This window comes from Pogoniulus pusillus, chromosome 29 (genome assembly GCF_015220805.1).
Source record: "Pogoniulus pusillus isolate bPogPus1 chromosome 29, bPogPus1.pri, whole genome shotgun sequence".
NCBI classification, from domain to species: domain Eukaryota; kingdom Metazoa; phylum Chordata; class Aves; order Piciformes; family Lybiidae; genus Pogoniulus; species Pogoniulus pusillus.
Genome location: NC_087292.1, coordinates 5,142,635 through 5,169,001, shown reverse-complemented (window position 1 = coordinate 5,169,001; position 26,367 = coordinate 5,142,635). Strand labels below are relative to the sequence as shown.

The following is a 26,367-nucleotide window of genomic DNA, read 5'->3' as shown; positions in this document are numbered from 1 at the left end:
GAGTAACCCATGGAGACAGCATCAAGCTGCTAGACATGAACCGTGGTTAAGTTATGCAGAATCTGAAAGGTTTGGGTCTAAGCACTAGTGCTGGTAGGTCTCCACAGGGCCCAGTCTAAGCTTGCAGATTGGCTGGCTCTAAGCAAGATGATAATGAATATAATTATGAGTAATTTCCAGCTTGTTCATAGTCAGAAGCCAAGCTGAATAACTAAACACTCTTAATTTCCTTGGTGCAACGATATCCTGTTCAGCACTGGGCAAACAGCAGAGGATGCTCCGTTCGTATTCCAGTCACCATCCTAAAACTGCTCCTCTCCTCCTGTCTGCTCTCACCTTTGATGGATGCACCACTCCTATTAATACCAATGCTCCTGGTGCCACGACGTGCCCTCCGAGTGGGGCTGCTTCGTGCTTACCAGGGCACAAGAGAGCAAGTGGCAGCACCTCTCCTGTCTCAATAGCCCCAACACGAAGGAGAGATGCCGCTCTCAGTCTAGAGATGGAGCTTGTGAGAATGTGGTCCTTCAGTCCAGGCTATCTGCAGTTTAACTGCAAGAAACTGCAAAAGCCCTACTTGCACTGCTGCTTTGAGATGGAGCTGGGGGCTTTGGTAATAAAGGGGTGGCAGTGGTCTGCATGTTGTGGGAGGAATCAGGACAATTCCTGGGAAGAGAGCGGACAGGACTCGTCTGGGTCCTGTGTATCAGCAGCTTTTATGATATGCAGCTGTGTGCTCCTTAGGCAGCAAATGTCCCTTTTTGACAGGAAGATGAGAAGACCTGAACACAGAATTACAGAATGGTGTCACAGACTGGTGAGAGTTGGAAGGGACTTCTAGGGATCATCTAGTCCAACCTCCCCACTAAAGCAAGGAGACTGCCAGCAGGGTGCTCAGGATCACCAATGTCTAGGTGAGTCTGGAATCTCTCCAGAGAAGCAGACTCCACAGTCTCTCTGGGCAGTCTGCTCCAAGGCTTCAGCACCCTCACAGTAGAGGTTTTGTTTCTGTTCAGATGGAACCTCCTGGGTTACAGTTTATGCCCTTTGTCCTGTTACTGGGCACCACTGAAAAGTTTGGCCCCATCGTCTTGTTCCCCACCCTTTAGCTCTTGCTGAGCATTAAGATCTCTCAAGCTGCTCTTCTCGGGCCCAACAGCCCCAGGACTCTCAGATTTTCCTCCTCACAGAGATGCTCCATTGCTTTCTCATGGTGAACCTGTTCACCAACACTGCCAGATCCTTCTCTACAGATCTGTTTTACGACACCTTGCCAGCAGACTGCCAGGCAGAACTGCAGTTTCCCAACAAATGGCTCTGGCCAGCCTGATCTATGGTAAGGTGTCCCTGGGCATGGCAGGGGATTTGAAACTAGATGATTCTTATGGTCCCTTCCAACCCTGACTGATTCTATGATTCTATGAAATGGTGCTAGGGCATGTTTGAGATGTAACTGTAGGATGCTGAGATGCTGGGAGGCAGATTTACTCTTTATACCCTTCTCTACTGCCAAGCCAATGTGCAATGAAGTCCTTTGGTGTCTTGAGAAAAACACTGCAGGATTTCTGGTGATTGCTGATGATCAGGAGCAGATCTATCTCCTGTCTCTAAAGGCTTTGTTTGCTCAACATCTCTGACAATACTCAAGATTCTTAATTCTTACCACTGGAAGTCTACTGTTAAAATCCCAAAGTAGGAAATAGATCTGCACAGGAAGGAGCTTTGCACACAGGCTGACTCGCCTCCAGCATGGAAGCATTGCTTACCTTTGCAACATCTATCCTCACCAAACTGGCAGCATGGAGATCTAAACCTCAGAGAAGAGGAGACCTTTGTGTAGAGAGCTTCAGGCCAGGGCAGAAGATGATCTACCAAATCCTCACCCCCATGCCTTTGGCACAGTGAAAGGAACTCCAGCGACTTACAGCAGTGGCAGAAGGATAGATACCCACACAGAACAAAGCTTCTCTAGCTGGCCTGGATTGACTTCGTTTTGAGTTACAGTTTCACTGTGACCATGATATTTTTTTTTATGCTTTCCAACCTCAAAAGTACAACAAAGGGGAAAGATAAAGCCTGAAACCCATTAAAAGCTTTTGATTCTGGGGACTTTTAAAGCATCACTTCACCTTGATGTTGGTTGAGCTTTCAGAGGCTAAGCTGAATTCTAATTTTGCTGCAGTAGCGGCGCTGGGCAGCTCCACCTTTCACGCTCATATCACATGGAAGATTAAGAAGAAAGAAAAAAAAAATCATCCAGATTTCATGTTTCATCTGTCTCACTTGAAACAATTTATCCCTTTTGAGATACCAAATCCCTCAGCTCCTCTAGATAACCACACGATGTGTGTGCGTTACATCTGCGATCGCACACGGAGAAGCTGATCCCTGCGGAGCCATCCGTTGGGGAATGAGGGTAATTAGTCTCTAACAAATACAAATTTGGAAACATCTGTGTGGATTGAAGCTTGGGGAGCAGGACTGGGGAGCAGGTTTCAGCAACAGGAAGAGAGCAAGAAAGCAGAACTCAAGGTACCAGGCAAACAGTGCAATTAAATTAGTCAGCTTGAGGAAATTAAATCAAGGGAAATTGGAATGTGTCATGGCTTGCTTTTTTGATCTGAATTTCTGGCTGCTATGAGCTTTTGAAGAGAACCAGTGAAGAAAATAGAAGCTAATAAGTTGTATTTTATTTCCTGGTGACTCAGAGGAGAGCTGGATGGAGCCCTTTCTGATTTTTGTGATAATTAATGCAACTCCCATGGCAAAGGGCAATGCTGTGGTTAGGCAGAAGTCAGCTGACCTGTCCTCACAGAAGGTTTTTGGACCACTTCTCATTGCTTCATTCTGCATTTTTCCTTCCCCCTCCTCCCCCACCTTAAGCTAAGCTACTTTTACCTGGGCCTATCCCATTTACAGGGTCAATTGTTGCTGAGGAAAGCTGGATGCTGGATGGGCAGTCTGATTTTTGCTGATCTGTTGTTCTCTTGAAGTCACTGGAGAGAGGACTGGCATTGGCTAACAAGTAGATCTAGGAGCTGGAGAAGTTGAGGTACCTGCACCCTTCCCTGTGTGACAGGATTCCAAATTAGTGGAGTTCTGTCTGGTAGTGCTTCCAGTGAATGGGCCAGAGATGAAGTTGCTGCTGACAAAAGGGGATCATGCTCTGCACTCCCTGCAGTAGATCTGGGAGCTGGAGAAGTTGAGGTACCTGCACCCTTCCCTGTGTGACAGCATTCCAAATTGGTGGAGTTCTGTCTGGTGGTGCTTCCAGGGAGTGGGTCAGAGATAAAGTTGCTGCTGACAAAAGGGGATCATGCTCTGTGCTCACTGCAGTAGATCTAGGAGCTAGAGAATTTGAGGTACCTGCACCTTTCTCTGTGTGACAGGATTCCAAATTAGTGGAGTTCTGTCTGGTGGTGCTTCCAGGGAATGGGTCAGAGATGATGCTGCTGCTGACAAAAGGGGATCATGCTGTGTGCTTCCTGTCAACTCTTCCCACAACTCACCTTACATCAGCTGTGAGATGCTTTGAATGCCTCTAGGAACCAGTTTGGCTCATTAAAGGAGCAGGAAATAGGAAGTTTTGGCTGGTGGAGGGTCGAGGGATAGAAGATGGAGCAGAGGACAGGTGCAAGCCCTTCCTGGCAGCACTGGTACTGTAGCATGGAAGTCAAATCTTTCATTTCTGATTTACTGCAGACTATCTTCAGAAATCTTCAACCTTCCTCTGCATTCAAAAAATACTTCATTTTTTCACACTTAAAGGCAGAACTTCCCTGATTTTTAGGGGATTTGGATCAGTTTCTTTGATCTCAAGGTCTCAACATTAACAACTTCATCACCCTTTACACTTTGCAGTGGAAAAGCAGTTAAGAACGTGGTTCATGTAGAGAGTGTGGTTGGGTATCAGTAGCCATGAATAGATGCTCAAATGTATTTGTAAAGGACACTTCTGAGCTGTGAATATGCAGACTTAGCTGTGCCTTTAAAAATCTGTGTGTAAGATGCTCTGAAGGCCTTTATGGCTGTGCTCATGAAGTGGTAATAGGCCAAAAGTGGTTCTTGCAGAGTTCTGCTTTCGCTTTCTAATTGATAGAATCATAGAATGGTTTAGGTTGGAAGGGACCTCAAAGATCATCCCGTTCCAAACCCCCCCACCCTAGGCAGGGACACCTCCCCAGCCCTCCTGTAGCCCCCTTCAGATACTGGAAGGCCACTCCAAGGTCTCTTTGAAGCTTTCTCTTCTCCAGGCTGCAGAGCCCCAACTCTTTCAGCCTGTCCTCATAGCAGAGCTGCAAACCTCTGAGCATCTTCATGGCCTTCTCTGAACACGTTAAAGTGAAGCCAGCTTGTAGATAGTCCTTGTTTGAGTAGTCTTTGGATAATCTTATTGGATCTTGCAACTCATTGTTTTTGGGATCTCCAGTGCTGGGGAGTGGAGCATCCCCTCAGCAGTGTGATTCATTTCCCCAGCCCCATGTCCCCAGAAGATTTACATCCAGCAGTGGGAGCGAGGGAGGCCAAAAGCCCTTTCACACCAGCAGATGAGTTACTGCTTTGTTTTTCAGGGTGGCTCAGGTAGACAGCACAACACTGTCAGTTAATGTAGGAAATGGGACATGTCCTCCTGCATGGAGATTGAGCAGGGCAGTGAGGAGGGATCAACTTTTGGAGAGATGGGCAGGCTGAGGGAAGCAGCAGATCATCTTCCTGTAGACTGCAGTATGAATGATGGCATGAGAAAGAGCTTGCAATTAGTATCCAGGGAGGAACAAATGAACTGTCTTTTCCCAAACAGTGTCACTACCAGTGCCTTCCTCAGCCTGGTTTCTTCTCCTTTCTCAGAGTGATGTGTGAGAGGAAACCCAGGGATGTAGGTCTAATTGCATCATACTTCAAGGGATCTGAGGAACATGCTGCAGAAATAGCATGTGCAGAAGCAGCTAGGACCAGAAGCTTTCCAGAGCCCCTGATGAGCTTCCTGCCAAGGCAGGTAGAGAAGTTGAAGATGGGATGAAGGCAAAAGTTTAGTATTTCAGTTTGGGCCATGAGCATACCTGGTTCTGGAGGACAGAATCGACTCTTACCCCTTTTCAGGAGTAAGAATGAGGACTCTGTACACTGAAGTTTAGAGAGAAACTTTACTTATAAGAGCACATACACATGGCAATCTGGTAGAAGAAATATAAAATCCACTAGACCCAAACTGGGCTTCTAGAATCTTCCACCCCCCAGTTGGCCTGTAAGGTAGGCTGAGGCTGCTTCCCCTAGCTGAGCCTACAGGAGCCCTTTGGGTGGGCAGTGAAGCAGGCTGTCCTTCCAGAAATGGCTTTCTAATGTAAGTTTATTTCAACCTGTTGATACTGTGAGCAGAAGGGCTTCCAAGCCTGTGTATCCCCAAACAAAGTCTTGCTTTCCTTTAGATGAAGTATGTGCTGCTGCTGACTGTGTCTAAGTGGTTTTTGTTTGCTTGCTCTTACCCCAGCCTGTGAGTGCCTGGGCAGCTGTTGAGTGTTGGTTTTGCAGTACACAGGAACTTTCAGGTTGGAAGAAACATGAATTATTATTTTTCAAACCTGTCAACTCAATCCTTAGACATTTTCATGGGAAGGGCTGATGTTCCAAGGACTTGTGCAAAACCTTTCTGCAACAAGCCGTTACTTCTGCTTGCATAAGAAAGTAAGTGTTTGTGGGCTTGCCAGGAAGCAAATCATAAAACCATAGAATCAGTCAGGGTTGGAAGGGACCACAAGCATCATCTAGTTCCAACCTCCCATGGCCAGGGACACTCTACCCTAGATTAGCCTGGCCAGAGCCTCATCCACTCTGGCCTTAAACACCTCCAGGGATGAGCCCTCAACTGCCTCCCTGGGCAACCCATTCCAGACTCTCACCACTCTCATGCTGAACAACTTCCTCTGTTTATTTCCATGCTGCCCAAATGGTTTTATGTTAATATTAGCCAGGAAATTGCCCTTTTTATTATTATTATTTTCCTTTCCATCTATTTGCACTTTATTGCATCTCAAATATTTATTTCAGGTGCCTGCCAGGCTCTGAGAAGTGCCTGTAGTTATTTTAAGCAAATAAATCATGTCTTGGCTGTAGGACACCCTGAGGGTGTGAAGGTTCTATTTTCAATTGGTGCAAGACCTCAGGTGGAAAGTGGCAACAGGGTGATTGATGTCTGCAGCCCTGGTGGAATGCAGCATCCCCAAGCTGCTGGCCAGGGCAAATGGCCTGTCACTCAGTGCGCTTACCTTGGCGGTACTGAGAGCCACACAGATGTGCAAGGAGAAGGCTGGGGTGCTGGAGAATCCCAGATAGGACCAGTCTGTGTTTGGGCATGTTTTCTGTGGTTTCTCCTTCTGGATTGGTATTTTGCTCTGGTTTCTAAAGTTCTGGAAATGCCCCTTAGCCTGAGTCTTGTTTCTCTTCTTACTTGAGGTGCTTGAACGGGTCCAGAGGAGAGCAGCAAGGCTGCGGAGGGGTTGGAACACAGCCCTGTGAGGAGAGACTGAGGGAGCTGAGGGTGTGCAGCCTGGAGAAGTGGAGGCTCAGGGGAGACCTCATTGCTCTCTACAACTACCTGAAAGGAGGTTGTAGCCAGATGGGGGTTGATCTCTTCTGCCAGGTAACCTGTGACAAAAGAAGAAGACACAGCCTCAAGCTGTGCCAGGGCAGGTTCAGGCTGGATGTTGGGAAGAAGTCCTTTAGAGCAAGAGAGATTGGCATTGGAATGGGCTGCCCAGGGAGGTGGTGGAGTCACCATCCCTGCAGGTGTGTAAAAGAAGGCTGAGTGAGGCACTTAGTGCCATGGTTTAGTTAATTAGAAGGTATTAGGTGATAAGTTGGACTTCATGATATTGAAGGTCTTTTCCAACCTGGTTGATTCTGTGATTCATGGTCTCTGATAACTATGGAGTTAAATCTGGGAGCACAACAGGAAGAACACAGTGAACCTCTATCTCCTTCACTCACAATGTCACTTCTTTGGGGAATGTTTGCAAGTGAAAATAGAGGAATAAATAGATGTTGAAGCAAATTGTAGATAGGATCTCTAATTAGATTAAGACTCACAGTTATGGAATAATAAATTATCTGACGGCCACGGAACAGCTTCACAATGCTTTTAAGATTGATTTTTGCCTAAGGCCCTGGGAAAGTGACTTCAACAAAACTTAGAGAGATTAAGGCTGATTATTAAGTGAAAATTCTTTTTTGGATGCCCCTTCCAGACACTAAAGCAATTCTTAATGACCCTGTTAAAAAAAAAATGATACCTTGTGCTGCTCTGGCAGCTGCACCAAGCATGGCTTGGTTCGTTTACCTGTACCCAAGGCACAAGTTAATAAGTCAAATGGTGGCCTGGAAATGTGACAGTGAGATGATTTTTTACTTTCAGCCCTTCTAAATTAAAACACATGCCCTGGTGTTTCAAGTACAAGGGCTCTATTAATTTCTGTCTTTGCCTTCTGCCTGTAACTCAGAAGTGATTCTCAGCCTCATCCATCTCCAGGCTGCTCGTGGTACTGAGCTAAGCCATGCAGGGCTTGTCTCTAGCAGTGGAACTTTATTCCACCTCACCTCACCCACTCCTGTTAAATCAGCAGCACTTTTTTCTCCAGCTGGTTGCTCCCCTGGTACTCCCAGCAGCCCTTTCTCAGCCCAGCACAGGAACTAGTAGCACCAGAGAAGATCTCCAGGTTTGGAAGCAGACAGTTCAAGCCCCACAGTGTCACTCCGTCTCTTCCTGCTTCACTTCTGGCCTTCCAAACATCTGCTATGCTTGAGGAGGTAGGATGCTGCCCATGAGACTGGTAAGTCTGCTTGTACTTTAGGCTGAATCCTGACCTAATTTCTAATAACCCCAGGGATATTGATTTCCTGGGGTTCTTGGATTTTATTTTTGCTATGGGCAATAAATTATGTACCTGGCTTGTAGGGCTGTTAATAAGAAGTAATTAGGCAATGTTTGTACATGGCTTTGAGAGCCTGGGGCTATTATTTCCCACCTGCAGTGTCCTTAACAATCCATATACCTTTTGTTCTTGGCTTCACAGCACACTCTAACTAGCATATAGCAAGAAGGCTCTGTCTGCCACACAGGAGCATTTGGAAGCCATCAAAAGGCCTGACAATGCCTCTGTGTAGGGCACTGGCCTCTTGCTTCTGGACACACAACACCCAGCCTCATAAAAGCACACATAGCTCCCCATCCACCTTCACTGCAAAGCTCTTGAGGTCTGTGCTCTCCAAGGATTCCAAGAGCCAAGGCAGTCAGGATGTGCCAAGATATAGAGAAGCAGATCCATTGGGCAGAGCTAAAAGCCTGCAAGGCAGTGACTTCCAGGGTCCTGACCCAAACATAGGGCCACATGCAGCATCTAACAGCTACAGACAGCTCATTTGCCATCATTGCTTAAGATGTGAGCAATGAGCAAAGCCTGGAATTGCTTCTTCATGGAAAATCAGACTTTAGACAGAGCTTTACATATACAGCAGGTGTCTACTGTGGGTTACAAGTTGCTACAAAGGCCAAGAGGCTTCTTTGGTTTTGCTGCCATGATGCTCCCTGCAGAATTTGTCTGGTGCCGGTGGTGACTGGAGTTACACACAGACTGTGTGGCATGCATGGAGCAGAGAGTGTGGAAGGGGTTGTGATTTTTCCTGATGGACAGAAAGATGGACCTTAGGAAACAGAAATTTCACCGAAGTGGTTGTCAGGCATTGGAACAGGCTGCCCAGGGTGATGGTTGAGTCACCACCTGGATGTGTTTGAAAGCCGTGTGGATACAGTGCTTGGGGATATGGCTTAGTGGTGGACTTGGTAGAGCAGGGTTAATGGTTGGACTGGATGATCTGGAATGTCTTTTCCAGCCTAAATGATGCTATGTCTTCCAATCTGTAACATTTAAATCAGAGCCCAAGAGCAAGTGTAACTGGGGCTGTTATTTCATACTGGCAAAAGTGAATCTTACCACCCCCTGTGCCCACCTCAGCTTGAAACTCTTTGACCTTTTCTAACCTCTTAGCAATCCTGTGTCATCTGCAGATGTGGATTCTCTGATGTCAAAATCCACCTTGGTGGTGGAGGAGCATGTGGTCATTCCCAAACCATGGTCATCAATGCCTACCTACCAGCTGCACTCTGTCCCTGCTAAATGGGGGGCAGAGGTGTGCCTTTCACCTCGTGTCCACTTATTCCCCTTAATAGCTTCCTGTGAAAACTTGGATGAAGCTTTTTAAAAAGACCAAGTGCTTCACTTGGCCTCTCTTTAGTCATTATTTTATTGATGTCTTGCAGGAAACTAATTAAAGCTCAGCTGCTCCTGACAGGCACTTTGCTGTTCTCTGCTGTCACAGCGCGTTCGTTGTGGTGCTTCATCCCTAACTGGATCCCATTTAACCCAGAGGTAATGTCTGCCAGTGATTCATGCTCTCTGTAAACAGCAGTTGTCTTCTCTGTTTGATCAGGCTGCATGTCATGAGCATTTAATTTAAAGCAGAGGTCTGTGCTGAGTGAGAGGGCAGAAAGGAGCAGGCAGTGGAGGAGTGGGTACTGGTGGAGAGGAGTGATGAGGCTGCCCCAAGGGAAGGAGGGTGCTGGGTGAGTAATTTGGCCTCTTAGATAATGAGGTCCTTTTGGGGGCTCTGCACCTTGGGACCATCTGTGAAACACGAATGCTTTGGTTCTTGGGGGAGAATGAAAGTGAAACTGTTCCTGGCCCCATGGTGTGATCTGACCTGCTCCTACCAGGATTTTCAAGCTGAACATCTCCTGCCTCTCCTGTGCTTAGGTTGTTCACTCTTAAGTTGTTACTAATTAGTGTCTTAAGTGCTTGGAGGGATCTGCATGGACAGGAATCCTATAGCAGGATTCCTGTCCTATAGCAGGAGAAGGCATATAGTTAAGAGGTCCATGGTATGTAGTTTAGGTACCAAGAAGGGAGATGTCTCCCTAGGGGCAAGGACATGGTGGGCCAGGGCGCTGCAGGGCATAAGAATCATAGAATCATTTTGATTGAAGAAGTGTTCAAGAAAAGCCTGGATGAGGCACTTGGTGCCATGGTCTAGTTGACTGGATAGGGTTGGGTGCTAGGTTGGCCTGGATGATCTTGGAGGTCTCTTCCAACCTGGTTGATTCTATGATGCTAAACCATGGCCCTCAGCATGTCTTTGAAGCACCTGCAGTGATGGGGATTCAATCACACCCTTGGGGAGCCTGTTGCTGTGTTTGAGAATTGTTTCAGTGGCGAAATTTCTTCAGATTTCCAGCCTAAACCTCCTCTGGTGCAACTTGAGGTAATTTATGGTTTAAACCCTTGGTTTTATGCTGGGTGCAGTGCTCATCTGGTGTCCATCCCTCCCACTGTTAAATCTGTTTTCATTTCTTGCTGTGTGATATCAGGGAGGTGTTAGCCCCATGTAAACCCTCTTTAGGGCTGGGCTGTCCCTTTCAGTGCACACATGGCCCATTTTACCACATCTGAGGACTGCCATAATGTGGTAGACCCAACATGGATGGCAGTGCCTGGCTGCCAGTAGCTCTCTCCTGCTTGCTGATGGTCTCTGTGGAGCAGTCTCTGCAAGCAAGCTGTCACCAGGCCCCCTGCCTCTCTGCTTGTACTGCATGCAGAGGGAAGGATGAATTGCTCTTTCCAGGAGTATTAAATATTTTATTTTGTGACCTTCCTTTAGTCAGATGCTTTATCTCAACCATACATTAAAAGAAAAGCAATAAAAAAAGGATTTTAATAAACTTAACCTCCTTAAATTGTGTAATTGTTACTTTCCCAGGACATTAGGGAAGCTGTTGGGGGGAGGGGGGAGTAAATTATGCACAGAGCAGTTTCTGGTGTATTGATAATTTATTGTGTAATAATATCTTCTTTCCCCCCACTATTCCCAGTATCCTCATTACTTGTATGCAGCATAAGCCATGTTGCTAGCAGCAGGTTGCTGTGCTACTGCAGAGCCAGCTCTGCTCCATGTCAATGTCAAATGTGCTGGTGGCAGGAGGAGGGGAGGCTGTGCTGGGTCCAGGTGCAGCCAGGACCTGAAGCTGTTGGAATTGATAAATGAGCTGATTTCTCTCCTAATTCTGGGCTGATTTTGAGAAGCTCTGTTTTCAGCAGAGTGGTGGCCAGCTTTCCAGAGCCAACAAGCCATGGCAAGGATTTCTCAGAGATGCCATGGAAGGAAGTTCAGCTCCATGCCAAAGAGTGTCATCTTTGAGGAGGCCAGAGGAAGGTTGTTCATCCCTACTCTGGTTTTAGGATGCACGTGCTGTGGCTGCTCCTCATAAGACAGCTTCAGGGGCAACTTGCAACCCTAGAAGAAGAAAAGGGAAACATTAATGTTCAGTGTTTGTCAAAGACTGCAGTGTAATTGCAGAGACAAAGCACATGAATAGCTCCCTGAGCTGGATCTTCACATTCCCAAGGCTGTATCTTCACTGATAGGTGTGGCTGCTTGAACCTCTTTTGGGGTAGCTCAGGTGGTCCAGTTGACCCAGAATGGATGTGTTTGTTGTGGTATAGAAGGCAACTATGTACATCTGCTACAGGACCCTTAATTCATTTTGTTCCTTTCTGCAGCACTTCTAGATGGGCATAACTCCCTAGTTATGGAAAAGTGCATCAGAGCTGTTCCATTGCAGCTTAGTCTCTGTGCCTGCTAGGGGCTGGATCCATCCTTGGCTGTGGTGAGCACATGTATCCTCAGCTGTGTGCTGGGTAAAGGTGGTTTCCATGAAGTTGCTCAGCTAGCTGAGTCTTAGGTATGAATCAGTCCCTGCAGGTCCCCTATTTCTCCCAGGGAACTGTACCAGAGGAGACCTGAGGTCCAGATTATCTGACAGAGCCTATCTTCACTCTTTTGAATGTTGTACAAACCCATTGAGAGCACAAAGCACCGTCTTGGAATGCTCACAGACCTGCTAGCACAGACTGTGCATCTGCTGCAGAAGGGTTAGGTTTAGGTCAAAGCAGAAGACCTGAGATATCTGAGGTGCTACAGGACCGTGGAGGACACAAAGGAGAGGTTGTGCTGTCTACAACTGCCTGAAGGGACATTGTAGCCAGGTGGGGGGTGGCCTCTTCTCCCAGGCAACCAGCAATAGAACAAGGGGACACAGTCTCAAGTTGTGCCGGGGAAAGCATAGGCTGGATGTTAGGAGGAAGTTCTTCCCAGAGAGAGTGATTGGCATTGGAATGGGCTGCCCAGGGAGGTGGTGGAGGCACCGTCCCTGGAGGTGTTCAAGAGAAGACTGGATGAGGCACTTAGTGCCATGGTCTAGTTGATTGGCTAGGGCTGGGTGATAGGTTGGACTGGATGAACTTGGATGTCTCTTCCAACCTGATTGATTCTATGATTCTACCCACATCTGGGATAACAGGAGGATGCTGAGAGGCAAAACTACCTGCCTTGGTCTTCAGAAAGATGTGAGTTGACCAAGCTGTCTACAAAAATGTAAAATGCATTTTTACATTTCCTGAAGTGAAGAGGTAGCACCAGGCCAGCTGTACAAGGAGAAATAGAGGTGCAAATGCAGGTACAACTTCTCATCAGGTCCCTGCACTTACAAGCAGAGAATTCTCTCCTTTCATTGTCTACTTTTACAGGAGAATTTATGCAACAGTTTTACCTACACCAGAGAGTTTCTCCTAGAGATAAATTCATACAGCAAGTCATCTCTGGATCAGAAGGTTATCAGCAAAGAGCGAATAGGGGTCAGATAACTGCTGCCTGCTGCAATCTACAATTACATCCCGTGTTGGGGAGCACAAGCGAGAGCGTTGCCGGCGTTACGCTTTGGGCTGGGCAGATTGAAAGATGTGATTTGATTGAAGTTGTGTAGAGGGTGATTACAACAAGGAGCTAGGAAATTAAATGAAAATGCTGCTGGTGAGGAACCAAATGTAAATGATTTGTTGCTGTTCTTTGGAGCTGAGTGTAGGTGGATTTGCATCTGCAGTGCTGAGGAAGGGTGAAGTGCTGAAGGCAGATAAATGAGCTGTGGCCATGACTTATTGAGGAGGAACTCAGTTTTGACTACTGGGCAGGCAGGTGTTACCCTTCAGGGAACAGAGCTGGATAGTCTTGCTTATCAAGAAGAAAAAACAGGGTGGTGTGTGGGCTGGTAGTCAGGGCTGGTAGTCACGAATGAGGAGACCTGAGTTCTTGTCGTGCCCCTGCCTGTGTTTACTGAGTGCCTGCAGTCCAGTGGCAGCTGGGGAAGGTGTTGGTCACTCACTGGTGCAAACAACAGACAGAGAGTGCAAGCTGGAGGGGTGTTACTGTAGTGTTATGACTTTAAATGCAGGGCAAGTCCTGCAAATGCAGTTGGCAAATCAGTGTGCAACAGCTGAGGAAAGGATTTTAACAGGGGATTTGCTTTGTGGTCTGAAGGCACAATCAGATAGTTGAGGCTGACTTGCTGTCAGAGTCCAATATCTGCCTGTTAGTGGCAAAACTCAGATCCAGACCTAATTGCAGTTGTGGGTGGAAAGGGCTTGAACCTTACTGCTGCTCAGTCTGGCCACAGAAATTGTTGTCTCTGCCCCTGCCCTGCTGTCCCCTTGATTCATGTGATTTTTAAAGTATGATTGGTCCTATTCATTAAAATCTGGGTTGTTTCTCCCCACTAACAAATGGGATTCTGATAAAAGAGTCAATAAGGCTAATGTTGTTTTCAGTCACTAAATTTGACTTAAAGCTGGCCTAGGAGGAAGGGAATTCATCTCTGAATATGTTAGGTGGTGACTGACAGGAAAATATTGCAAATGCTGTAGTTGGTGTATATTATTCAGTCACCTGTTAAGCTGGATGAATATTGGAAGAATGTTTTTGCAAAAGTATTGCAATAATTGGCAGAAAAAGAAAGAAATGAATACATTATACAACCATTTCCCCCACAAATTGCTCCATTATGTACCTACAGAAGCAAGAGCTTCCTAAATCAGGAGTGAATTCAAAATCAGAATCTCTGTCTAAGGCTCCCCAGGAGCTCTGAGTGGTGTGGAGCTGTGCTAAGGGGGCTGGGAAAGAGGCACACTCCCAACCTTTTCTTGGGTTGTGGCACTGCACAGCAGCATTTCAGACCTGACTTGTTGAACTAGATGATCTTTAAGGTCCCTTCAACCCAACCTATTCTAGAATTCTGTGGTCCTCTGATATGGTAAGAGGTGGAAGGTCTGCTGGTACTGGGTCATAGTCTGTGTTTGTTTCAAGAGCTAGGGCTGGGCCAGTCAACCAAATGAGTGACAGAACCCCTCTGCCTTCCCAAAGGGAAGAGAAAAGCAATAGGGAGAGGGACTGATAGAGTAAGAAAGAAACTAAACCAGCTGGAATGGGAAGAACAACAATCCAATGGAATAGAGACAAAGAAATATAAACCAATGTGGACCCCAACCTCTGATGGCAATAATATCATCATTGTCACCACTGATGTTGGGGTGGGCACTGGGGAAGTCCCAGACTGGGCTCAGCAGCAGATGGGAACCAGATTCAGGAGCTGGATTTGGGAGCTGGATGCAGAAACACACAGATCAAGACAGAAGGGGCAAGGTCCTCCTGGGACACCAGTCAGTGAAGGAGAGGCTTGACCCTGGTGATCCCTCACTTTGGTCCTGAAGATGCTGTCCGTGGGATACAAACCCTTGTTGGCCAGTTATAGATCATTTGTTCTGTCTGGCCCTTCCCATGAGTGCAACCTCTGACTGCCCAAGGGGCAGCACAAGATGTGGCACTGCCCTTGGTGTGCCCGGGAGCAAGTCTAAGCCAAAACCTTTCTGTACCTCAGTCCTTGCCAGTGACTCTGCCCAGCAGGTTCTCACTGCCAGGAGTAGCTTCTGGCTGTACAAACCTGCCCTGAGCTTTAGAAAGTGCCTCACTGAGCAGAGACTGAGCTGGGGAGTCAAATCCCTGAACAGAATCAGTTGTGGTCTAGCTCAAACGAGGACAATTTGCCACCTGACATGGCAGTACTACAGCAGGTCATGGGCCCCAGGGATGGGCACTGGCTTGTTCTTGCAGACCATCTCACTGTGAGCAGCACCAGGGGCTCTGTGGCTACGTAGGGGAAATTTCCACCTGACAAATCCAAAACTTATCCATTGACATCAAGGCTCAAGCAGGGGAAGAATTCTGGAGTAATCCATGAGAATGACAGACAAGACAGTAGATAATATTGGCAGATGGGAGAGCAATAGAGTAGGAAGAGGAAGGGTAATCAATGCAGTAGTTCATAGTGGAGATGGCACATCTCAGGAGGATGTCCAGGGCATGCCCAGCTTCTGTGCACTGCTCCAGCTCCTTGCCAGAGGGAATCTCTATTGAGTTAAAGATTTATAAAACCAGAGATTTCCAAGTACCATCAAGATTGAGAAGAGACAGGTCAGAGTTCCATTGGCTCCAAACACTATTTGATGTGCTGACTCCGTTTTCTCGGTGAAGGAATGATGCTTCTCCCCTCCTTTAAACCACCTGCTTTGTGTGCATCTCCTCAGGCTGTCAAAAGCCTTGGGATTTCTCTAAGGAGCCCAAAAGGAGCTGAGGAGAAATAGGACTGACTTTGTATCCTGTCTCATGGAGGAGGGCATGCACAAACTCAATTCCTGCTGGCTGGGTCCCTACCACTACACATTTACTGTGTTGATTTCTCCTCTGAACTGTGTCCCCTGGATCTGAAATGAAAGCAGCATAATTGGATGCACCACCATAGTGACCAATGACAAAAAGAATTTTTATGAGAGCATTTTTTCCCCCCTGTTGCTGAAAGATTACATCTGATGTTATGAATCATCATTGCTCCCAGTTGGTACCACCACTAAGTAATTTACCCTTCTAGAAAAGCTTCTTGTTATTGCAGCATGTTCACTGCAGCCATCTCGATGAAGCTATTTCTTTTAAGCAAGGGGAAAAAGAAGACAGTATCACAATATCATAGACAAGAGTTTTGTCTTGTTTTGTCCATTATTTAAGTCCCTTGGAGAAAACTCAGGTATGGACCCAGACCAAGATGGGCAGAACACCTCTTACCAAGTCTTATTTGTTTACTGTAGCAGAGAAGCAAGAGGAGCTGGGTGTTGGTGGGCAACAGAGGAGTTCAGGCAGCCTGGAGGGATATTGATCCCATTTGGAAAGGGTTTGCATCAGGAAGGTTTGGATTATACAGGTTGAAGTGGGATTTGTGTAGGAGTTTCTCCTGATCACAGAGAGATATTTCAGAGAAAAGAAATTGGCAGTTTTATGAATCTCCATTTGTAGGAGAGAGGAGCTGTGGTTTGCTGCATTTGATTGCCTTTAATATCCCCTTCCTTCATCCACAGAGTAACTTCTCTCTGTCCTCAATACCACCTTCCTTCATCCACAGAGTAACTTCTCTCTGTCCCTACGTGCTCATGTTTACTTTCTCTTGCTGCTAAGTACCTGGAATACATTTGAGATGCTTGTAGGAGGTATCCAGTCGTGGCTACCTAATGCTCAGATATCTGGTCCTCTCTTGGTCTCTGCTCTGGAGGTAACTACCTCAAAATGACAGGATGCTCAGTGTCTGCTGCCCTTTGCCATATAGAAACCAAAGCTGCAGGTCTCCCAGGAGTGGGCTGCTGTTAAGGACTCAGAGAATCATAGACTTATTTTGGTTGGAAAAGACCCCTAAGAGCATCGAGTGCACCTTTAAGTCTTGGAGCCCTTTTCCAGAAGGGTAGCAGCAGAACACAGACTATCTGGACAGTCAGTACAGCTCGTGAAGCATGCAGCAGAGGGGGCAGATTTGCTCAGAAGTTGCCAGGGATGTCCAGCTCCACAGCACAGTGTGTGAGTGCCATGTACCTATTGGAGCAGGCAGATGGAACCAGGATGTTGGCATCAGATTCAGAGAGTGCAAGGCTCAATTTAGCTCCAGATAAAGATCCATCTTGAAAGGCTTCATCTCTGTTTTAGGTCTGCTAACCTCTCAAAGCTCTGTCAGCCTCCTGGCTTTCCTTTTGATTTGGGGTACATGCCCATGAGGGATGATTTCAGATCTCAGCCTCTACCTGGACCTTTCCCCATGATCTAGGGCAGCCTGTGCCAGCCTGAGGGTTGTTAATCCCAGAGGCAGCAGCCTCATCAGACTGGCTGAGAGGAGGGAGGTGTGTTTGCTGCATTTTGTACGCTGCTTTACTTGAGAAAACAAGGGCTGTGGGATAGCAAACACATGAATCCGCCTGAGACTATCCTGGTTAGCTTGAATTGGCCAATTCCAATGTAATTTGACAGACAAGAGCTTCAAAAGGCAATAGATGCCTGAAAAGCTCTGTACAAATAGCTGGACAGGTGAAGAAGAGGCTCAGCTGTGGGAAAACCTCTAGCAGTGTGGGGAATGTGGAAAAACCTGTTCAGGTGCTTTCCACAACAGAGCAGGGATTGTTCCTTCTGCTTACACAGATTGTTTCTTCAGCTAGAGCAAAGGGGGGGAGCTGAGGGGTTGGATGTTTATGGTGTCCCATGCTTGCTGACCTTGGGACTTAAGCTAAATTTAAGTGGATACTGATAGGAGGGAGAATTAAGAAAGGACAAGATCATCACAGGATATTAGGGGTTGGAAAGGACTCAAGGAGATCAAGTCCAACCCCCCTGCCAGAGCAGGACCATGCAATCTAGCACAGATCTCAGAGGAACACATCCAGACAGGCCTTGAAAATCTCCAGGGAAGAAGATTCCACAACCTCTCTGGGAAGCCTGTGCCAGTGCTCTGGGACCCTCACGGTAAAGAAGTTCCCCCTTGTGTTGAGCTGGAACCTCCTGTGCTGCAGCTTCCATCCACTGCTCCTTGTCCTATCTCAGGGAGCAGTGAGCAGAGCCTGTCCCCCCCTCCTGACCCTCATCCCTCAGGTGTTTATAAACATTTATTAAATCCCCTCTCAGTCTTGTCTTCTGCAGGCTAAGCAGCCCCAGGCCCCTCAGCCTCTCTTCATCAGGCAGTGCTCCAATCCCCTCATCATCCTCATGGCCCTCTGCTGGACTCTCTCCAGCAGATCCCTGTCCCTCTTAAACTGAGGAGCCTGAAACTGAATGCAGTATTCAAGATGAGGTCTCACCTGGGCAGAGTAGAGTGAGAAGAGAACCTCCCTTGATCTGCTGGACACACTCTTCCTAATACACCCCAGGATCCCGTTGGCCTTCTTGGCCACAAAAGCACATTGCTGTGCCATGGATGTTATCCACCAGCACTCCCAGGTCCCTCTACACAGGGTTGCTCTCCAGCAGTCACCTCCCAACCTGTACTGCTGCAGTTTATTATTCCTTCTCAGATGCAGAACTCTGCACTTGTTCTTGTTGAACCTCATCTAGTTCCTCTGTGCCCAGCTCTCAGTCTGCCCAGGGCTCTCTGTATGGACCACATTCAGTGGGGCTTGAAGAAAACAGTGGCAGCAGTTAGTTCTGTTATGTTTTCCATTCAGTAGTGTTCTGCTACCCCTGCAGAAAGTGGGTGGGTATCTTGTAGCTTTTTTACCAGTACAGAAGTGAAGAGACATGGGCCTGGAAAGCCTGTGCCAGGACCAGACATGATCTCTGAGCCTCCTGGTTCTCATCTCTGAGCCTGAGTTACAGGACCCTTCATTTTCTCATAGTTAAGGAGAAGCCAAAGGGAAGGGAAGGGAAGAAGCTGTTGGTAGCTGTCATTTCTGATGAAAACCCTGAGTGGTGGTGGCTATTTTAAAGACAGGCTTTCTAGAAAGTCTGCCAGGATTGATTTCAGAACTGTAGAATCAGGCAATCTCTGCCATCTCCAGGTCAGTTGTCCCAAGGGTTAATAATCTCCATTAAAAAAACTTTTTGCTTCTTACTGAATGTGCTGAGCTGGAGAATGAAGGCACAGCTCTGCTCTCCTTGATGCTCTTTGTGCTGCTGGCTGCTAAAGCCAGAATTTCTTCCAGAGTCTCTTCATGCCAACAGTGTGGATGCTAAATTTAACACTGCTCTCAGATGCCCAGCCACGCAGGGGGCTGACCTTCACACCTGGCTAGAGAAATCTGCTCTGCTCTCCCTGCCCTGTTAGGAGATCACACGCCAAAGCCCTGTGCTGGGGCTAGCAGCAGACTGTCCTCCTGGGGGAGTATTTTGCAAGCCAAACCGGAGAGCTTTAAGCCATCAGGGTGTTTCTCTGTCTGAGGAAGAAAATCTATCAGTGATTATTCTGAGCCTTGTTCCCAATCAACCCGAGGCGAGGGGTGAATTGCCTGCTTCTGCGAGGTAATCAAGACGGATGCGGCGTGGTCCAGCTGCTCCTCCGGGGGATGCTGAGATGCTGCTTTCTGGGATGGCAGCTGAGCAAAAGCAACCCCTGAGGGCAGCAAACAAAGTCCTGGGTGGGTAAACTACCTGAAAAATGGCTACACTCCACACCCTGCTTAGCCTCTCTGCACACAGAGTGGCCAGCTAATAACAGATGGGCCTTCAAATCTCTGTCACAGAACTGCAGAGGCTGGAAAAAGAGCTTTGAGCTCACTGAATTCAATCATTAACCCAGCACTGACAACTATTGAAGGTGTTGTGAGAGAATGGCCTCACTCTGCTAACTTCCAATAATTGGCGAAGCAATGGCAATAGAGTTTGTGCACTGCAGTGGAAGAGATCTATTAAGAGTCCTTTGTAACCCTGTGCTGCTGAGGAGGGCAGTTAATTGAAGCCAGGGTGCTTATTTGAATTGGGCCTGTCCCTAAAGTCTGGGCTAGAAAGGCTCTGTCAAGGCTGCTTCCCCACACCTCTTACTCTGCTCTGGGGCTGGTTGATGAGGCAACTTGGGTTATGTAGGCTGAAGAAGAGGAGGCTGAAGGGAAACTTTCTTGCTCTGCTTACAGCTCCCTGAAAGGCTGTAGTAAGGTGGGGTTTGGTCTCGTTTCCCAAGTCAGAAGTCATAGGATGAGAGGAAACAGCTTCAATTCTTAACTGGGGAAACCATCCTGGGAGGTTCAGCTTTGCTCTTTGGTTCCTGGACTTATTCCTTTCCTGCAGAGGAGGCAGTTTTGGTGGATAAGAAATTCACCATGAGCCAGTCATGTGCTCTTGTGGCCAAGAAGGCCAATGGTCTCCTGGGGTGCTTTAGGAAGAGTGTGGTCATTAGGTGAAGGGAGGGTCTCCTGCCCCTCTGCTGTGCCTTGGTGACAGTACTGGATCTAGGTCTGGGTTCTCCAGTTCAAAAGAGACAGGGAACTACTGGAGAAAGTCTGGTGGAGGCTACAAAGATGCTGAGGGGCCTGGAGAATATCTGTGAGGAGAAAAGGCTGAGAGCCCTGGGGCTGCTTCTTAGCATAGAGAAGAGCAGCCTGAGAGGGGATCTGATCAATGCTCAGCAAGAGCTAAAGGGTGTGTGTGGGGGATGCAGTCAGACTCTTTTCCATGGTGCCCAGTGACAGGAAAGGGGCAGTGGGCACAAACTAGAACCCAGGAGGTTCCACTTGGTCGTGAGGAAGAGCTTTGGTGTGAGGTTGTTGGAGCCTTGGAGCAGGCTTCACAGAGAGGTTGTGGAGTCTCCTCCTCTGGAGAGATTCCACATCCATCTGGACACTGTGATCCTGAGTAACCTGCTGTGGCTACCTGTGCTTTTGCAGGGAGGTGCAGCTGCTGTCCCTGGAGGTGTTGAAGCAAAGCCTGGATGAAGCACCTAGTGCCATGGTCTAGTTGATTGGACAGGGCTGGGTGCTAGGTTGGACTGGATGAGCTTGGAGGTCTCTTCCAACCTGATTGATTCTATGATTCTGACTCTGTGAGCATTGAGCATGATCCCTTCCCCACACTAACTAGGTCCAGCATCTTCCTGTACCAGGCCAGCACTGTGAAGGGGACTTCCTGTAAGTTAAATTCAGGGTAAATTGTCCTTATTTCAAACCCACTTTGCAGTGCCAAGAAACTACAAACTGCTTTTAAGGCTACATGGGAACCAAGCTTATTATTTTGAAAATCTGATCACCTTGAGCTTCAGACCCCTGGGGAGGCTTCAAAAGTTTCCAGCAGAGCCTTGTTTTGTTTGCATGGATTAAGAAAATGTAAATATATTTAGGCTCTGAATGCAGAGTGGGGAGAAAAGAAAAGATTGGGGAAAAAAAATATCATGCACTTCCAGTTTTTAGATTTATGCTCTTCCTCATGAAAGCCTGAATGACATTTCTTTGGCTGGCTGCATAATCCATGTTAACAAGACAATTAGTATGTGCTGAAAGTTATTATTTCCCTCAGCATGTCCAAGTCAGGAGTGCCATTGGATATGGAATGGAGCCTTGATTCATTCCTTCTTTGTGGGAAAAGATAATATTGAATTTTTCTCCAGAGATCTTGGCAGGATGTAATTAATACTTCCCTCTCCCCCCCCTTTTTTTATCTTTCTCTTGCTTTACAAAAGGTGAAGCAAAACACAACAACCTAATGGGGGAAAAATTCAGACAACAACAAGTGTTTCTTGTTTAATCATGCAGTGATTGAATCATAGAACAAGCATTTCAGATGGAAAAGACCTCTGAGGTCATTGAGTCCAACTGCCAACCTAAGCCCACCATAGCTATTAAGCCATGTCCTGAAGTGCCCTGTCCGTACTTTGACTTGAGCACAGTTGGATTGGCAGCCAAGGGTGGCTGAAGCTCTCTTCTGGCTCACAATAGAACAAGGGGACACAGTCTCAAGTTGTGCCAGGGTAGGTATAGGCTGGATATTAGGAAGAAATTCTTCACAGAGAGAGTGATTTCCCATTGGAATGGGCTGCCCAGGGAGGTGGTGGAGGCACCGTCCCTGGGGGTCTTCAAGAAAAGCCTGGATGAGGCACTTAGTGCCATGGTCTAGTTGATTGGCTAGGGCTGGGTGCTAGGTTGGACTGGATGATCTTGGAGGTCTCTTCCAACCTGGTTGATTCTATGATCCAGGGAGAGCGCAGGAATGGTGTTTTCTGCAGGCACCATGATGTGTCTCCAGGGGGTAACTTTGCTGGAGTTTCTTCCCTTTGTAGCAACTCTCTTAAAACCATTTAGGTGACCCTAGATGCTGCCACATGAAATGATTGTGCTGAGCAGAAAAGCTCTTTACATTTCCGTTCAGCATCCTGTGCTAGGCCTCTGGGTTGGATTGCTGCAGGTTTTTTGTACAGTAAGACTCCAGTTAGTTTATGGAGGTTTGTGTCTGTGTGTAATAAAGGGCTTAGCAGAGGCATTTTTCTAGTGGCCTTTTCAGCTTTCCCTATTACCTTTAGGTGATTTGCAGCTGTGTGAGCTGCACACCGCTGAGCTTGGCTTAGGGAAGTTTGGCAGCCCTGGCTGAACTGGAGGCTGTTGTGTCAGGAAAAACTGAAACACTGAATTTAAGAGTTCCTCTGGTACCTGCAGTCAGTCAGCCTCAGAGGACATGTGATGGTTTGGGTGCTACTCCTCCCTCCCAGTCTTACGAAATCAGTCAGACTAGACTCAGCTGGCTGGAAATTAAGAAATGAAGCTTTGTATTTACAGCTTGGCACAAGCAGATACTTGAATCCTAGAATCCTAGAATCAAACAGGTTGGAAGAGACCTCCAAGCTCACCCAGTCCAACCTAGCACCCAGCCCTGGCCAATCAACCAGACCATGGCACTAAGTGCCCCAGCCAGGCTTGGCTTCAACAGCTCCAGGCATGGTGGCTCCACCATCTCCCTGGGCAGCCCATTCCAGTGCCGATCACTCTTTCCATGAAGAACTTCCTCCTAACATCCAGCCTAGACCTCCTCTGCCACAACTTGAGACTGTGTCCCCTTGTTCTGTTGCTGATTGCCTGGCAGAAGAGACCAACCCCACCTGGCTACAGCCTCCCTTCAGGTAGTTGTAGACAGCAATGAGCTCTGCCCTGAGCCTCCTCTTCTGCAGGCTGCACACCCCCAGCTTCCTCAGCCTCTCCTCACAGGGCTGTGCTCCAGGCTCCTCACCAGCTTCATCATCCTTCTCTGGACACATTCCAGTACCTCAAAATCTCTCTTGAATTGAGGAGTCCACAACTGGACACAGCACTCAAGATGTGGCCTGAGCAGTGCTGAGTACAGGAGCAGAAGAACCTCCCTTGTCCTGCTGGCCACACTGTTCCTGATCCAATCCAGGATGCCATTGGCTCTCCTGGCCACCTGGCCACACTGCTGGCTCATGTTCAGCTACTATCAACCAGTGCCCCTAGGGGTGTTAGAAAGCAGAAGGATTAGTTACACAGAAAAACAGGTTAGGAAGAAAAGTACAGGCACCATCTGCAACAGAGAGCCACTGTGTTATCTATGTTTATGTTTTTGTTCTTATACATCTCAGCAAGCCTACAAGTGAAGCAGACATCACCACTGTTTCCTTTTCACAGCCTATAATTTTATTCTTCTCACTGAAAATTCCAGTTGGCCTCAAACTAGCAGAGGACAGCATGGCTGGGAGAGATGCAGGCTGAAGGCAATGCATGGGCAGGTCTCAGTGATTGGGGTGCAGGAGGGGACTACAGACACTTATTTGAGAGCTACTCTAAGCAGAAAGGGTTTGGGTTGCTGGACAGCACATGCATGACTCCATTTCTCAACTGTCATGTTCTTGTTTAATATAGGTATATGGTTCTTATGAATAGGGGCAAATGAAGCCTATCCTGACTGAGGAGTCATGGCAACTGAGAGTGGGGAGGAGGCAAACTCCTGAAATCCAGAAATGCTTCATTTTAGCATGTCCATTTCATCCTGTAGTCACTGACTTTGTGTTTTTCTATCTTATGTTCCTGCCAGAGCAGAAAAGGTGGTGCCATGGAAAGGAATCCAGGGTGGACAGCAAAGAAACTACTTTATGAACAGTTTGCACTGAAAGGAAGACAGGAAAATAGGACAAGTGACGCTGGTCCAGCGCCGGTGAAGATCTGTGCTCCTCTTCCATGCTGCGTGGTTATCTGGTACCCAAAGTGGGCAATCACTCCCACTGAGGAACAAGGCTGCTGCTGCCACTGGAGTGCAACCAGAGAGGTGAGGAGCATCCTCATTGGCTTGATTTCTTGCTCTGCAGTTGGTTTCCTCCAGGCATTCAGGATGTTCCCCTGCCTTGAAAGAGGAGGTTTCTGCTTTCCCTGGGAAGAGGTAGAGAGAGTAGCTGATTAGCATTTGTGAGTCAGAATGATATACACCTCTGGAAAGACCAGGAATAATCAAGAGGGAGGCTGGAGTGGTGCAGTAAATAAGGCAGAGGTTGCCCAAGGAATAAGAATGAATCAAAGCACTAAATAACCCTCCTGTTCCCTGAGTAGCATCTATCCTGTGCTGCATATGGGGCTGGGGTCCTGTGGATAGAGAAAAAAAGTGTGATTAAACCCTGAAATATCCTTCATCCAAGCAAAGGAGCTGAGAGGATGGGCCAGCAATTAGTGAAGAGAGAGCCTGGCAGCATGAGAGGAGAGGACAGGTCTCACCCACCCCAGGTAAGGCTGCTTTCTCCAGGAGCAGTGTGAAAGCAGGGTGAGATGGGGCCAACTAGCTTTGACAAATAGCAGTTGTGGCTGGGAAATTGATGAAGGACTTCAGAGAGGTGAAAAGATATAGGGTTAAGTATGAAAAATGCGAGTGTTCCTGGCAGCCTGACAACCTTCACAGTCATATTTCAGTTCCTAGATGAGAATGTTTTATTTTGGAAGGTCACTGATTTCCTGGCTGGCCACCACGAACGTGTGGCCAGGTTTGCCTCTCTTGTGACGCAGGAGCAGAACCAGCTTTGCAGCATGTGATTTCTTTTTGTTCAAGCACAGCTCCTTTATCAGCCTTTTCCCATCTCCCTGAAAATTGTTTGTTGGGGAGGCATTTTAGTTGCTCCAGAGCTGCTCCTCTGGGTACAGCTTAATTTGTCTTATCTGGCGTCCCAGCGCATCCGAGCTTGGCTCGCTCCAGACCACAGCGAACTCATTGGAGTCATTGACTGCAATGGAAGCAAGCCTGAGCCTTTCAAGAAGTGCTGTGGAGGAGATGTGCACACCAACCCAAATGAAAGGTTAATTCCAGTCATCAGGAGATGTGGTTAAAGCACTTTAGCTGGTAGCCATGGTTCTGGGCTATGCTATTTATGAGGAGCATTGACACAGAGCGTTTCAGGAGCTGTGATTTCTCTGTTTTCTCTTGCTGTTCAAACATTAGAATAAATTATTCCTCAAGAACCCTAAATGTAAATAATTCCTCAAGCAGTTTTTTTTTTTTAGTCGTATCTTGGCCAATCACTGTTAAAATTTTTCATCATTGTGCCATTCTCCATCTGCTTGATGGAGTTAATGTCTCACTTTGTCAATCACTGGCCCATCTTCCTCCAGCATCTTGGCGATAGGCAGCCAGAGTATGCAGAAACTGGGTGATTTTGCAGCCACTTAAAATGACAGCTTTCAGCTCAGGGATGTTCACCTCTGTGTGGTTTTTTTCACTGGCTCCACAATTCTGCCTCATCATGGAAAGATGTGGGCAAAGGAAGGGCTGGATCTTGTGCCTCACCACGCTGGTATTTTGTGGTGCACTTGGGCAAAGCTGCAGTGCTGTTGGTACAGCAGAGTGGGACTTTTCTTTCTGGTCCTTCTTACCCCTCCTGAAATTGACAGCCCTCCCTAAAAGGCAAAATCAACACCTGCTGAGGCATGGTGAGAGGCAGTCAGGAGGGTGCAAGAGAGAGAAGCAGCTTCATGATCATGAGGAGAGGCTGAAGGAGCTGGGATTGGAGAAGGTTGAGAGGAGACCTTATTGCGCTCTACAGCTGCCTGAAAGAAGGTTGGAGTAACACTTGTGTTGGCCTCTTCTCCCAAGTGGCTAATGGCAGAACAAGAGGTAATGGCTTTGAGCTGCACTGATGGAGGTTTAGGTTGGATATTGGAGTTTCTCTACTGAAAGAATGGTCAGGCATTGGAACAGGCTGCCCAGGAAGGTGGTGGAGTCGCCATGCCTGGAGGTGTTCAAGAAATAAGTAGATGTAGTGGTTTGGGACATGGTCTGGTGATCATGGAGATGTTGGGTGGAAAGCTGGGCTTAATGATCTTGGAGGACTTCTCCAACCTTAACCCTTCTATAAATCTCTTGAGCTGTGCTGTGGGGCTCAGCTTGCGCAAAGCCCTCATTGATGTGATAATAGCCACAGGGCTCAGCAAGAAGTGGGTGTCAGGTGTCTTGGTGGGTGCCTTCAGGAAGGGCTGGCTCTTGCTGTCCCACCTTTTTCAGGTGAGCAACAGTCCTTTGCACATTTCCTATGTTTTACATGTTCCGGCCTTGCCATAAAAGAGTGAGACAGAGAGAGGGCAGGATCCTTCTGCAGGGACTGCAAACTGGGTGGGTGAACAAGTTTTAAACGTGCCACTAATCTCAGAGCAGCTCAATGCTGGCTGCAGACCC

General features: G+C 47.5%; 1 long non-coding RNA gene across 2 annotated transcripts; it reads left to right on the top strand.

The window, feature by feature from the left end:
- The first annotated feature begins 7,643 nt into the window (after nucleotides 1–7,643).
- LOC135188169 (uncharacterized) lies at nucleotides 7,644–25,173 on the top strand. 2 transcript variants are annotated; one of them, XR_010307586.1, is made up of 4 exons: nucleotides 7,644–7,823; nucleotides 9,311–9,419; nucleotides 23,752–23,982; nucleotides 24,870–25,173. It is a non-coding gene; the product is annotated as an uncharacterized LOC135188169 (long non-coding RNA). The 2 variants fall into 2 exon arrangements; XR_010307585.1 differs by lacking the exon at nucleotides 24,870–25,173 and adding an exon at nucleotides 24,347–24,571.
- The last annotated feature ends 1,194 nt before the right edge of the window (nucleotides 25,174–26,367 follow it).